At 35.9% G+C, this 15,211-nt stretch overlaps 1 protein-coding gene and 1 long non-coding RNA gene across 2 annotated transcripts in view; one reads left to right on the forward strand and one right to left on the reverse strand.

The window, feature by feature from the left end:
- Positions 1–15,211, reverse strand: part of LOC107626141 (putative disease resistance RPP13-like protein 1) — a 79,786-nt gene that overhangs the window by 7,278 nt on the left and 57,297 nt on the right. The gene's annotated exons all lie outside the window — the stretch shown is intronic.
- LOC110269082 lies at positions 4,960–5,680 on the forward strand. Its single transcript, XR_002358121.1, has 4 exons — positions 4,960–5,090; positions 5,181–5,315; positions 5,451–5,563; positions 5,638–5,680. It is a non-coding gene; the product is annotated as an uncharacterized LOC110269082 (long non-coding RNA).

Below are 15,211 nucleotides of genomic sequence, written 5' to 3' on the forward strand. Positions count from 1 at the left end.
TATGAACTTTTAAAAAAAATTTAATTGAATTATCTCTAATTTAATGTTAAAGTACTTATTAAAAAAATTAATTAGCAAATTAATAAATAAATAATATTTTTATAATAATTTTATTAAAATATATTTAATTTTTAATTACTATTCTATTATCTAATTTTATTAAAATTCGTAAAATTTCCTTACTTCTTTGTTTTTTTACCTAACCCTAATTTTAAATCGGGCCTGCTACACATACAAGCTTACAAGTTTGCAAGTTGGCCCAGCCCAAATACAACTCACGCGCATGAAGAGAGATTGAATGGAGCGTAACATTCACGCGCTCGCCACTGAAACGGTTACGTACGCTACGAGTAATGGCAGACTCTTCCACTTCTTCCACTTCTCAAAGAAATTCGAAGACAAAGCAACCCTTCCATTTTCGAGCGAAAATCGAAAATCAAAATATAGAACTCGTCGCTAACCTTCGAAACCTCCATCAACACACCATCAAAATCTCCATCAAGAATCTCCAGTGAAAACAAAGCAAGAATACTCAAGGTGCGTTACATTACGAACTAGGTTTTACTTTTCTTCTACGTTGTTGTTCTAGGGTTTACTATTATTCTTCCTTCTTTGTTACACTGTTCTTCTACGTTGTTGTTCTAGGTTCTCCTGTTATTCTTGTTGTTCTAGATCTTCTGGTAACTGATTTTTGGGGGTATATTCCGTAGATTGGGGGTGTATATTGCTTGACCTTGTAATGTTGCTTGATATTGAAGCATGTTTGAGTGATACCTGACTGATATATATGGATTTATCTGAATCATATCTATGGGTGTATCTCACTGTTATCAATGGGTGTATCTGAATCATATCTATGGGTGTATCTTACTGTTATCAATGGGTGTATCTGACTCATATATATGGGTGTATCTTACTGTTATCAATGGGTGTATCTGACTCATATATATGGGTGTATCTTACTGATATCTTTGGGTGTATTTGACTCATATATATAGGTGTATCTTACTGATGTCTTTGGGTGTATTTTTCATTTCAGAGAAAATGGCAGCAAGAAACCAAACAAAAGACCTTAAGTGTGCCACACATCTCCTAAGTGATAAATTCAGAAACATGAGTGAGGAGAAGAAGGTGATTGTGAGGGATCTAGGATTCGGTGGGTTGATGCACATCCCACCACTAAGGGTGCATCACCAACTGTTAAGGGAGCTGGCAAACAACTTCAAACTTGGGAAGAACAGACTGGAAACAGGATATGGTTCTTTCAAAATAACCCCAAGAAAGATAGGTCATGCGCTTGGCATCAATGCAACAGGTAACTAGCTCAAAATTATAGGTGTATATTAAGTTGATGCTTGGGTGTATTTAAGGTTGAAGCTTGGGTGTATTTGAACCGACTTTGATACTTTGTTGTTTTCCTTTTTGTAGGAAATCTGTTTCCTCAAAAAGTCGAGTATAAGAAACTTTCTGAGGATGACAAAATAATTTTTAGAAGATTCCAGGGTAAGACCCTCAAAAGTCTTACCGATGAGATGATGGATATCGGCGTTGGCAACGAAGAGGAACGCCTAATGTTCAAGAGAATTTTCATCCTCTATATACAGATGGCGTTCCTTTTGCCAACGACAATAAACAAAATCTCGTCTGTCCACCTGGCCCCAATTTTTCAGATGGACGGCATCTCAGAGCGAAACTGGGGGGCCATGTTTTGACCTTCATCGTCAAGGGCATCACAGACTACAAGAAGAAAAAGAAGAAGGCAATTGATGGCTGTCTTTTTGCCCTGATGATAATATACTTTCATCTTTCAAAAAACAAAGGCAAGAAGAGGGCTGAAAGACCACCAAAACCATGGATTGCCAACTGGAGTAAGGAGCAGTTGGTCGAAAGAATGAATGCAGAAATAGAGGAAATTTTGGTAAGTTGAACATAATATGTTGGGTGTATATTTATTTATCTGAATGCTGCTAACTAAAATATCTAATGTTTCAGGGGATTGTAAACATGGCGCAAACAAGAGAGAAAATGAAAAAAATAAAGAAAACAGAAAAAAACAAGAAATCAAGAAAACAAAAAAAAGGAAGGCAAGTTCAACATTGTCTTCGGAGGAAAAAACAACTACTGACAGTGACAGTTCTACCTCTGAGTCTGAGACTCAAGAAGACTCAGAGGATTCAGCAAGAAAACACCCCAGCAAAAAGGGGAAAAAGTAAGTACCATACTTGGGTGTAATTTCTTTTTCGAGTTGAGTGTATTTTGTGGAACCATTTGGGTGTATGTAGTTTATTAAGCTGGGTGTGTTTTGTTTGCTGCGTTGGGTGTATATTGTATATTCAGTTTGGGTGTATTTTTAGTATGTTCTAAATAATGATTGTTTGCCTTCCAGAATGGACTCCAGAAAAAGAAAGAAGAGGCAAGAGGAGTCCGATTCTGATTCAGAATCTGAATCTGAATCAAGTGATGAGTAATGTTCTGAAATTATTACTCATTTCTTTTGGCTTCATTATAAAGATTTCGTGTATTAACTGAAGTGTCTCTTATTAACTTATAGAAGCGAAGAATCATCACTGGTGGAGAAGGAAAAGAAAAAGAAAAAGACAAAAACAACACCAAAAAAATGAGCACTTCTTTGGATAATATTCTGTGATAAAATTAATTTTTTATTTCTGATTCATACTTTTTTTTTCCACCCAGAACACAACCCAAAAAGAAAAAAGTTGTTGTTGAGCATTCATCTCCTGAAGAAGATCAATACTTTGATGGGTACAGTACCTCGTAAGCTATATTACCGTCTATCATCATAATTATTTTTGTTAACATCTTCTTTTATGAATGTAGTGAGAGATATGAAATATCAAGTGAAGAACTAGATGAATGGCTAAGGGGAAACGTTGAAAAAACTGCTGCAGAGGGGTATGTCTTGTTGGGGTGTCTATTTCAGATTTTAGTGTGTTTTCTTTGCTAATAATTGTTTCTTGTTTCGCAGGGAGAACGAAGCTGACCTGCGATCGACAGAAGGTCGCTATGTCTCCTCTGAAACGTAAGAAGCTTTATTTAATAAAATCTTGTTATCATGATTTGGGTGTATTTTGTGGAACCATTTGGGTGTATTTTGTTGATCAACTTGGGTGTATGTTGTTTATTGGGATATTTCGTTTGTTGTGTTGGGTGTATATTGTGCATTCAGTTGGTTGTATCTTGTGCAATCATTTGGGTGTATTTTATACCTGTATCTTATTTTGTCTGAATAACATGAAATCTATTTAGAATACCGGCTATGAACTTGGGAAGTGATGATCCTTCCTCTCAAGGACGCACAGAACAGAGTAGTATAAACCAGCCGTCAGAGAGCATGTAATTTCTCTTTCAAATAACTGTTACTTTTGTTCTTCTATTACCTTCTACTTCTAATTCTGTATATATTTTTTTTAGAAAAAAAGCCCTTTATTATTTTATTCGAGAAAAAAAAGGCAGGAAAAAAAAGCAAAAACTGCAAGTATGTAAGTTCTCAAAAAACAAAGCCTGTCTTCTTTTTGAATTGATCGGGTGTATTTTTTAACTTTCTTTGGGTGTATTTTAGGTTGAGTCCGGTTCAACAGTCAGCCAGTGAGCCGGCTAATTCGAATATGATGGTTGTGAGGGAATAGACACCGTCGGATGCGCTTGCAATGTAAGTTTTTCAAGAATATTTCAACCTTATAACCTTATTATTTTCAAAGGCGTTGTTAACCTTTCATTTTTCTTCTTGTTTAGAGTCCCGATTCAAGTTTTTGTGCCGGCGTCCCAAACAACCACTATGCCAGAACTTCAAGAAACACCTGAGATAGATTTTGAACCAACCCCTATGCTACAGATTGAAGGGACTAAAGAAACGTAAGAAATAGTATTGGGTGTATATTTGTTTAGAGTTTGGGTGTATATTTGCTAACAGTTTGGGTGTATATTGTTTCTGAATAGTTTTTTTTACGCCATGATTAATTTTGTGTAACTGTGCAGCACTCCTGAACCCCCCAAACAACTTCAAGAAACCACACCCACGCTTCCCCCAGCTCCAACTAAAATATAAGTTCATCAGACTAAAATCAATCTTTGCTTATCATCCATATATTCTTATTCTTATAATACGTTATACATGATGACACAGTCATCCAGCCGCAGATGACACTGCTGCCCTGATGATGATGGCACGGACAGCATCCTATGTTCCTAAAACAGATCCAGTGCCATCATTCAGCCTTGGATTGACTGATTCAAGCCAAGAGGGAGCGTCAACGCAGGAGATAGAAAGGGCAAAATCTCCAGAAGCTGCAAATTTGCTAGAACAATTAGACGATTTGGTCCAAAAAATAGCAAGCAGTGCGGCAAAGGAAAAAAATAAAAGTCCACAAATTCAAAGGGAGACTGGGGGAGAAAGTTCTGGGAAGTTTGAAACTCCTGAGGGAATAAATCAGATTACGGATGATATGAAACAAAAGTGCTACATCTGGGGGACGCGACTGAAGACAGACGCAGATGGCGATACTAACGAGTATGAGCACATGTGCACTCTGATTGCCCAAGATGAATACATTTTGATTAGAATGCACCTTGCATCCCTCCAGGCAAAAAGTTATATAGAATCTGAGGTAATATTAGAATAACATTAATGTTTTTTACACCAAAGTCAACTGCAATATTTATTAATGTAAAATTGATTTCGGCATATATTTCTAGATTGTATCTGCCATCTACCTCATCCTCAACCAAAAAAATGATAAAAGGTTTCAAGAACAAATATACTGTCTCCCCCCCGATATTGTGGTAAGTGTTACTTCTACGAATTTTGGGTGTATTTTCTATTCTAATTTGGGTGTATTTTTTACGTTCGATTGGGTGTAAGTTGTATAGTCATTTGGGTGTATTTAAAGTATTCACTTGGGTGTATTTTCAGTATTTTATTTGTTGTTTCGCAATTATTGCAGAACATGGCCCTTTCGAAGCACCCAAATGGGAAATTTATATCACCTAAAACCAATAAAGAATTCAGGGTGGAAGACTACCCGAGTTTTATTCCCTTCATAGATGCAAAAAAATTAACTTCGCATCCATATGTAAGTTTTCATTTGCTAAATTTGTTAGTACTGTTCTTTACTTATATGCCAAATAAAATAACACACTGTTGAAATGTGGCAATCCTTCAGATTTTTGCACCTGTTTGCTACTCGGGCCATTGGTGGTTATAGGTGATTGATACAACAAAGCGGAGATTTCATATACTTGACCCGCTACACAAGAAAGCTCCAAGCGATGAGAGAAAGCAGCTTAATAAATTCACTGTAAGTTGCCTCTGTCTTCTTTACTTTAATAGATAGGTCTATTTCATTAGTTGTGTTGGGTGTATATTGTCCATTCAGTTAGGTGTATCTTGTGCATTCATTCGGGTGTATTACTGATTTGTTTTGGTATTTAAGGGATATGTATTTTCAAGATTGAGAGCATATGTCGGCGGGGAACCTCTGAAGAAAGACGAGAAGGAGAAGGAAATTAAAGCATCATATGTTAAAATATCAGGCCAAAAATCAAGGTATAAATTTGTGACACTGAACATTAAACTTTCCTAAATGAGATTTGTAATTTATTTATTTTCTTCGTTTTCAGCTATGACTGCGCTATCTATGTTATGAAGTGGCTTGAGTTAATTGAGCCGGAAAACATTAAAAAGGGGAAGTATGAATGGGATAATTGGAAACAGGTAACTGTCTTTAGAACTATATAACTCTGTATTACTTTACTGAATTAATATTGCTGTTTAAACAGAATATACTTTTTAATTGTAGGAGGAGGTGGACCACTATAGAGTGGAGTATGCTTCGCGGATACTATTCAGTGAGATGAATAAAGAGAGGGATCAGGAAATTAGAGAGAGTAATGCTATAAGGCTGTCGAAGCCATCCTCTGTATTATTGAGTCCGTTTTGTCAGATAAATTCTGCTGATATAGAAACTGCGTAATCCAACTGCTGGGTAGTTTGTAAATTGAACAAATGTTGTAAATATTTGCCATTTATCAACAACTTCTATTCCATGTATATTTTTTTCCATACTTAAACTATCTGTGCTGTTAAACTGTCTGTGATGTATTCAAAAGCTGTATTACAGGTGGTAAAATATGAAGGAAAAAATCAAGACATATATAAACGCAAATTATAAACTTTTACACCCAACGCAAGTGTAATAATACACCCAAGATTGCATAAAATATGAACTGTCTGTGCTGTTAAACTGTCTGTGCTGTATTTAAAATGTATAAATTACAGGTACTAAAATATGAAGAAAAACATCAAATCAAATATACACCCATAACCTGCGAATTTTTACACCCAAATAAAGTTGAACATACACCCTGAAATCTATCCCCCCCTGATGCTTTGACACTAAAACCCTGAACCCTAGACACTTAAAACCTAAACCCTTACCCCTAACCTGTAAACCCTAAAACACAAATATTATATATATGTATCTATATGTAAATTGTGAATTAACAAAAATACACCCAAAAGCACAGTGCTTCTACACCCGTATTCTGTAAAACTATACACCCAAAGAGTTATCCCCTGCTGCTGGTACCCTGAACTGATAATTCATAACATGTCCTTGATATTGGCTGGAATTTGAATGCACCGCTGATGCAGCATCAAACAGGTTTATCTGAATATAACACTCACATATTAGCTAAACTATTAATGAGAAAAATAAACTCAATCGCCACAAATTTAAAGAACATTACTTTTACCTCGCTTAAAACTTTCGTCTTCTTCTTCTTTGTGGCATTTGCGATCTGTTTGTCCAACTTTGAACCTAGCCTATTTTTTGGACGTCCTCTTGTTCGAATCCTTGGCGGGCTTTGAAGCTCGTTAACGGATTCCAAGTTGGCGTCTTCGTGAGATAAAGAAGATGTCCCCTTCCTTTTGGCTTTGAAAGATTCCATCTCAGCCATGACGTTATCGTACGCACGGTGCAAAATTGCAGTCAGCTCCTCCGATTCGGATGCAAATTCGCAAATATTTTGCGAACGAAAAACCAATTGGTCAAACCTCTTGCTTCTTGGCTCCATCAGTGGCTCGTCGTGGCTGCTCAATCTGATTCTCTCTCTGCTTGTTCCCTGCTTTCGAGGCAATTATCGTATTGTTTGACGAACTGAATAAGCGAGCTGTTCCGGGTGATATACTTGTTAAAAAATGAATGCATTCTCTCGCTCCTTTGTGTATTTCTCATCCCTGCCCAAAAGTGGTGATCCAGATAGATAGGAACCCATATGTGACGGTCTTCGTACAGATCTGCAGAATACACCCAAACACAGACTATAAATACACCCAAACATGCAATTTACACCTCTGCTGCAGATTTTAAAAAGACATTACCTGAAAGCCACTTGTTGTCCGCAAGACCAAAATTCAGCAGAAAATCATTCCAATTCCTATCGAATGAGTCTTTGCTATGAGAGTTCCAAACAACTTGGCTCATTTCTTGTTCAATATCGGCATGTCCCTTGTACCCGTTTAATTTGCTTGGAATCTTCTTCATGATGTGCCAAATACACCAATGGTGAATTGTTGTTGGCATACAGGCCTCTAAAGCCCTTTTCATTTATGCGCACTGATCGGTGAGAAACCCTTTCGGAGCGTTTCCTCCCATGCAACGAAGCCAGCATTTAAATAACCATTTGAATGATTCAATTTCTTCATTTTTCATCAAAGATCATCCGAGAAGTGTTGACTGACCGTGGTGATTCACCCCGACAAAAGAACCACAGACCAAATTATACCTGAAACAAATTACCATGGTGCAGAATGTAAAATCATTAGGTACACCCCCAACAAATGTTTTGTATACACCCAAAGAAACAGCCAATATACACCTCTGTTGCGGATTCGTAAAAATACATTAATTTAGCATCATAAACAGGGGCAGTTTGTTACCTGTTTGTATTGTAGGTGGTGTCGAATGAAATGACGTCTCCGAAATACTCAAAGGCAGCTCTGCTTCTTGCATCGGCCCAAAAAGCCAGCTTAATCGATTGATCCTCCTCGAGTTCGAGCTCAAAAAAGAAATTCTGATTCTTCTCTTTCATTCTTAACAAATATTTCCCGAATTTCTTTGCATCTTCTTGTTCGGAAACATTCCGCACTTCCCTGGTAATGTAATTCCTCACGTCCTTTTCGATAAAATTTAACTCGCGGTGACCCCCGGCAGCCGCAACAAATGATTAGTAGGTTTTGCTTGGTCTGATACCGGCCTCCTCGTTATTCTCTATTGTACGACGAATGGACATGCTTAGTTCCCTGTGCTGTTTGAGCATCTCTGATTTACTTGGACAACAGGGGTGTGAATGATCCAGCACAACCTTTGAAATGATCCAAGCACCGACATCCATCAATGTGTGTATATAAATTCTTGCAGGACAGTTTAGACCGGCTGTTGGATTGGTCTTCTCGGTCGGAGATATTTTAGATTTCCATTTTCCCTCTCTGCTACATGTAATCAGTTGATTCTTAATCTCGTTTCCCTTCCTATTTGTGCTCCGAACTCTTGTAGAGAAACCTGCAGCCTTGGCGTAGTTCCTGTAAAATTTTCCAGCATCTTTAAGGGTGGTAAAGGTCATTCTAACCTTCGGAACAAGCTCGTCATCAACAACCGAGAGAGGCTGCACATTACACCATGTCAAAAACTGTAAATACACCCATAGATATGATTCAAATACACCCATAAATATGATTCAAATACACCCAATCATGTCTAATATGATATACCCGAACCGCAACATCTCAACTAAAATGACAATAAAGCCATAAACTGTAAATACACATGCTGCAGAATACACCATGTCAAAAACTAAAAACACACCTAATCATGTCTGATATAATACACCTGAACAACAACAACTCAATTAAAATAACAAAAAACCAGTAAAGTGTAAAATACACCCACACTTCTAGCAAAAATACACCCAAAAAAGACCTGATCTACACCCGAGCATCTGCTATAAATTCCAGATAATTAATCAAAACTAATACATTGAATCGACAGATTCATGTTAACGTGTTAGTTTCACAGTCGATGTTCAACAATTTTTCAACTACACAATGCTATACAAATTACTGCAAGAAAATTCATACTAATCCTATGTAAATCAAACCTCAAGAACTTCGTTAGATTCAAATTCATAATCCACTTCGCCTGGATTCAGCTGACAATCTGAGGTTGAATGATCCATTATCTTCAAAACGAGTTCAAACTTTGATTTCAGAAAACAACAAATCAAAATAAAAAACGAAGCTCGAGTTGCACAGAGAGAGGAAAGTAACGTAAACGAAGAACATACCAGTGAGAAAAGGAGAGGAAAAGAACGATGGAGAAGAAGGAGGGAAGACGCGCGAGAAGAAGAACAACCAAATCTCGAAATAACGAAAACGAAGAAGGAAACAAATCTTTTAAATTTGGTAGTTAGATATACGCGGGATCTTATATAGCGCGTGTATACAACGTATGTGTAGCAGCGCATTTTTTTGTTTTATTGCTTAATGAACTTGTAAAGCATACAAGCCCTAATGGCTTGTATGCAGAGCTTTTCCGATTTTAAATACCCACTCAATCTCACTTCTCAGTTCTCACACATATGCACTAACACTTCCCACTCACACTCTCTCTCAATCTGAAACAACAAGGAAGGAAAGAAAGGAGACAAAAAGAAACAGAGGAAGAGGAGGAAACAAAAGAAGATGGGAAGAAGAGAAGAGGGGAGGGAAGAGAGAGACCGCACGACAAGGTTTGGTCCTACTGCTGCCATTGCCATCGCCGTCGTGTCATTGTCACAGATGAGAAAGGAAGACAGAAGAGGAGCCCGCACACGAGAGAGAGAACAAGACACTGCGACAGAGAAGAATGGAGTTGTACCGCTGTCACCGCCTAGCAATTGCCACCGTCGAAGCTCGCCATTGAGGCTGCTAGATCCCCTGCGCCTGCTTCGCGTTCTGCCCTTGCTTTGCTTCGCTGGGAGCTGAGCCCTGCCTCTCCGCTGTTCGTCAAAGTTTGTGGTGCTGCTGCGGGAGTCACTGCTAGAGGAGAGGAACTGCCACCACCGTTGTTCTGCTGTGTCCTTTACCGTTGACGCTAGAGAGGATCACCGGAGCTGCTCATGCTCCATCCCGTTGTTTCCTTTGGTAAGACTAACCTTGATCTGCCTTGTCTTGCCGTAAAGCTCTATTATTGACTCTGTCCTGTCTTGATTCCCTTTTTTCCTTTGCTCTTGTTGGATTCGCTGCTATTTTTACTGTGGTTATCCCATGCTGTTGCTACTAGGGCTGCCAGAAATGATGCTGTCATTACTCCATTGATTTGTGTGTATATTGGTAGGAATGAAGCTTATGTTGTTGCAGCCGCAATTTTCTGCTGTCCCGCTTCAAATTTCGTGCTCTTTCATTCCATTCTACTTCAACCTTCTTCACCTTTTATCTTGGAACTCCGGGTTTGGTCTCTTCGATCCCTTAGGACCAATTTGTGAGTAGGTTTTACATTTATAATTGGTTGGTATTGCATCTATAATTATTTTGATATATGTTGCTTGAAACTTATAATTATACTTACAAATATTATTATCGAAGGATTTTTAATTAGATTGAATAAACGATTTATTAGAATTAAATATTTATCTTTGTTAAGTTCATTTTAATATGCACATGAGACTATATATTTTTATGAGACTATATGTATGTTTGAAGAACTTTTATATTATTTTAAAGCTTTTGATTCTACTTGAATATATATTTTTGAAACATTGAAGTATTTGTTGGTACTCACTTATTTTAAAATTGTGAAATTTATATTTGAAATGCTTTAAAATTGAGAAAATATGATTGGAAAGGATTAGATGAGAAAGTATTATTTGATTTGATTTGATTTGATACCTCGTATGTTTGAAAGACTGAAGAATTGATTATATTCAAAATTATATGTTTTGAATTAGTTTGGGAGACTCGTATTAGAAAACCGTAATTAACGGCGGTTATGACGTTAACCTAGATGCATCTGGCTCAGACCTCATCAACTAGCAGGGGCATTGCTAGCCTAACGTGTAGGCCACACGTTGGATCTGTTATTCCGTATAGACACACGGGGGGAAAGGACTACCCTTAGAGGTGGAGCCGCCCGAGTGTGGACTCTTTGATTTGATTTCTGTATGAGAACTCCCTTATTGATTTACTCATTCATATAAATTATTATTTTCTAACTAAAGTTATTTTTATAATAGTGTTTATATGGTCTCATGTCAATTATAGATGTACTATCTAGTCACTGGGTTGCAAAACTCACTCCGTTTATCTAAAAATATTTTTCAGGAATAAATATTTGATTATGTGAGCCTTTCTATTCAAGAGGAATGAACTGCAATGGGTATCTATTCTTTGTTGAGTTCTTAGACGGTATCTGCTCTATATGTCACAGGCAGGATCCATCTATATTTATGTATTTATTTATTTATTTATTTTTGTTAAAAATGTGTAATTATTCATTCTAGAAACTATAAATTTATCAAAAATATTTGTAACTTTTTATTTATCTTATATTTGAATTTGTTAGGCTTGCTAGGGACTTTTTCCTTGAGCGCCAGTCATGGCTCATTGTGGGTTGTGACAAAATGGTATCAGAGCTTAGGTTTAATTTGTGTAATATGGAGCAAGTGTCCTGTGGTAGGATCACAATTGTATAAATAGAAGCGCGCCTATTTGTACAAATTGTGGCACTATCAAAGGCCTATAGGAATGTCATCTTTGTCCTCTGTGTCATTGTCTCTTCTGATTATTGTGATCATGCGTCCTTTGCCGCTTCTTACTACTCCTGTCCTTTTTCTTGTACCCAATCTTAACTTATCCTTTGGTAGATTTTCTTGAACATGTTTTTGTAATGGTTTCAGTTTGGGTTCTGGTTCACGATTTCTCTCGTAGCTAGTTTAATCTTCCCCGATTTTCGGCAAATGTATTCTTTAATCTTCTTCATCTTCGTGTTGTTTTCTATGATCTCTGATGTCAGTATTTTAGGAATTACGAAGGTTCGATCTGTGTTTGCTGTGAATTACTATCTAATTCCTTAAAGTTAAACAATTTTTTTACAAGAGTTTTTCCTTTATTACTTTCAACTAATTATTATAAATCGTGTATCGTGAGGTAAAATATCTAGTGTTGTCACATCTTGTGGTGTGGTTGTTGGGCATGATGCATACAAGGCTAAAAAATTATAACATACGAGGAATAGTTCTTCTAAACTCCTCCTTTCCTTTATTTTTAGTAATGGTAATCGTTAAGTTTGGGAACACTAGGTGTTCTTCTCAGGTTAGTTTGTGTTGAAGTATGCGTTTTGATCGTTCCGCATGATTTGACATATCATTCATTCTTTTATCTTTCATATTGGGAGCTCCTTGTTTTAATTCTTCTCGAAATGTGATTTGATTCTTTTGCTTCATCTCCTACATCTTATGCATATCTCGATCTAATCGTGCTACTACGTCTTCTCTCTCCACCGTCGCTGTAGCTATGTAATGTCTCTCTTCTAATTTGAATGCTTCTCTTGACATCTTGATTTTTGATTAATTGATTATTGAATATTGAATATTGATTACTTGTTCTGTTCACAATATAGATTAGTTCAATTTTCATATTTCTATCTTTTTATATTAGTTCAGGTGTTTTTCCTCTTTATGAGGTGAAAAAGGTGAAAATACAGTGTGTGATTAAGCTTGATTTATAGAGTCTTAATTTGCCTGTGTATGATTAAACCTTGTTACTTTTTGTAAAGGTGAACTAATTAACATTATGGAGCCTTAATTTCCTTGTCATTTGAAGTTAATTAAAGATAAATGAACGGAGATAACAAGATAGGCCTTAGTTTGCTTTTTTTGCTTGCCATTTAGGTTCACTAATCCATCTTCATTAAACACAATGTAATAGTTCTTTCACTACCTTGCATGTAATTGTTTATAGTTCTTGATTTATCTTTTGTTCATTTTAGATCTTGGACATAAAACATTTCAAAGTGCTGAGTAAAAGCATTTGCTTCATTGTTATGTTATTTCCCTTTAAATTTCTTGCATTCCTTTGATTAACTGTTGTACTGAATTTGGACATTTATGAAAATTCAGAATTGTCAATATTTGAAGGAATATGTCTGGACAATACAATAAACATAAACATAATACATGATGAGGAGTATGAATGAATCAGTTTGGCTCTTTATTTGCTATTGTTATGGAATTTGGTGTTTCGAGGAATTCAATTACTGATCTGTCATTTTTGCTTTTAAACCTTGGTTTGTAGTTGTCGCATCTGATTCAATCCCAAATTTCATACTTGATTTTCAATAAACAAAGGAAAAATTATTTGGTAATGTTATTCAGAAAAGATTTATAGGAAAAGATTCGCATACTTGAAAGAATGTTATATCCTTGTTATTTGGTAAGGGTATTAATTGAGAAAGGAAGCTTTATGATTTTTGAACCCTTCTTCCCTTCAAGTAGGAACATTAAATGAAAGAATTTGAAATAATTAGTATATTGGGAAGAAAGAGAGAACTATGAGAGTTGCTCAACTCTACTAAGAGAGAACTATATCCTTAGTTTGCTATTGTTATGTGATATGAGATTGCTGATTATTATTACTTCTGAATGTAATGGTATTTCTGCCCCTCTATATTCGCTGCATCACATTCTCTATTCTGACCATCAGCAGCCTTCTTCAACTTTAACGCATAAAAATATAACTCATTTTATAGTCGAATACAATTCACTTACAACTACTTATTTGTGGTTCAATTCATTAACTCAAAGGAGTTGTACAATGCTTTTAGGTAGAAATATTAAAGAAAAATCTTTGTTCAAAGTTAAATTCCAATTATTAACACCACCTATTCTTTTATTAACTTTATAGGAGACTTTCACCCCAATTTTTTTTCATCGAACACAACTTGATTCTTTTTTAACCACATTCCATTTTTTTATGCATATCCTTGTTTAATTGTGCACCTAGGTATCCTCCAGAGATCTTGAGCAAAAACCCTTGCCCCTAACCGCTATTAAGCACCAATTTATGAACTTTGTATCCTTTGTTTCAACTTAATTTTTTTTTACGTGATATCATTTATGTGTTTTTCATTTATTTTGAAATGTTCGTTTCATATCTTTCCTTTGAGCATGTGAAATGACTCTCTTAGTTTTATCCATTGTTAATGAATGGCCTATTTGATTGTGTTCCTAATCATTCTCTTAAATCTTTGTGAATATTGCCATTGACTTTAGTGATCAATTCTTGTGAGCTTTGTACCTCTTTTATTCAGTTTGAACTTTTTCGACTTAATACTCTATCTTTCCTTTTATTGTTCTTATCAAAGTTTCTTGATTCAGATTTCTTTCTTAAAATGCGAATTGACTTTCTTTCTAGAAGACTTCATTGTTTTTGTACATTATTGCTTAGTTGCGATCCTAAACACCCTTCTGAATTCCTGCGAACATCGTCCGTGATGTTTGTTCTTCTCTTCCTAAGTTTTGTATCCCATTGAGTAAATTCGAACTTGTTTCGATGTCACATGCGATTCCTAGATATAGCCAGTGATACGTTAGTTCTATAGAACACGAATTGTGAACGCGGAAGGTGAAACTTGTAAGTGTGCAACGTTACAAGGAGTTGTGAAGATAAGTTATGCTGAAGTTTGGAAAGTTGAAGTTCCAAGTCTTGATCTGAGACCAGTTGCTACCATGGATATATGACTTATGTGCAACAGAATAAAGAGATTATGAAGTGGGAGTGATCTGAGGAGAAAGTTAAGGAGATATTGGTACAAGTGGAAGAGCGCTATATGTGTTTGTCTTATCAAGGGAACAAGAGTGTGTGTGAATGTTAACCGCGCATTTTTAACACAAACCTATTTTATAACCTTGGCACTACCTTATACTTCTTTCTCATGTTTATTATATGGCCAAAAAAAAATTGTGTAACTTTTTGCAAATTATGTAAATTTTCGAGGACGAAAATTTTTGTAAGGAGGGTAGAATATAACACCCGAATTTTTGCAAACTAAATAATGATTTATTTATGATTCATTATCTTTGTTTAGGATTTTATTTTCTGAAAATTTTTTTATTAATAGTATTAAATTAAATTTTATGATACTTTGAATTTAAAAAATTT

The sequence above is a fragment of the Arachis ipaensis genome, chromosome B02, assembly GCF_000816755.2.
Source record: "Arachis ipaensis cultivar K30076 chromosome B02, Araip1.1, whole genome shotgun sequence".
Lineage (NCBI taxonomy): Eukaryota > Viridiplantae > Streptophyta > Magnoliopsida > Fabales > Fabaceae > Arachis > Arachis ipaensis.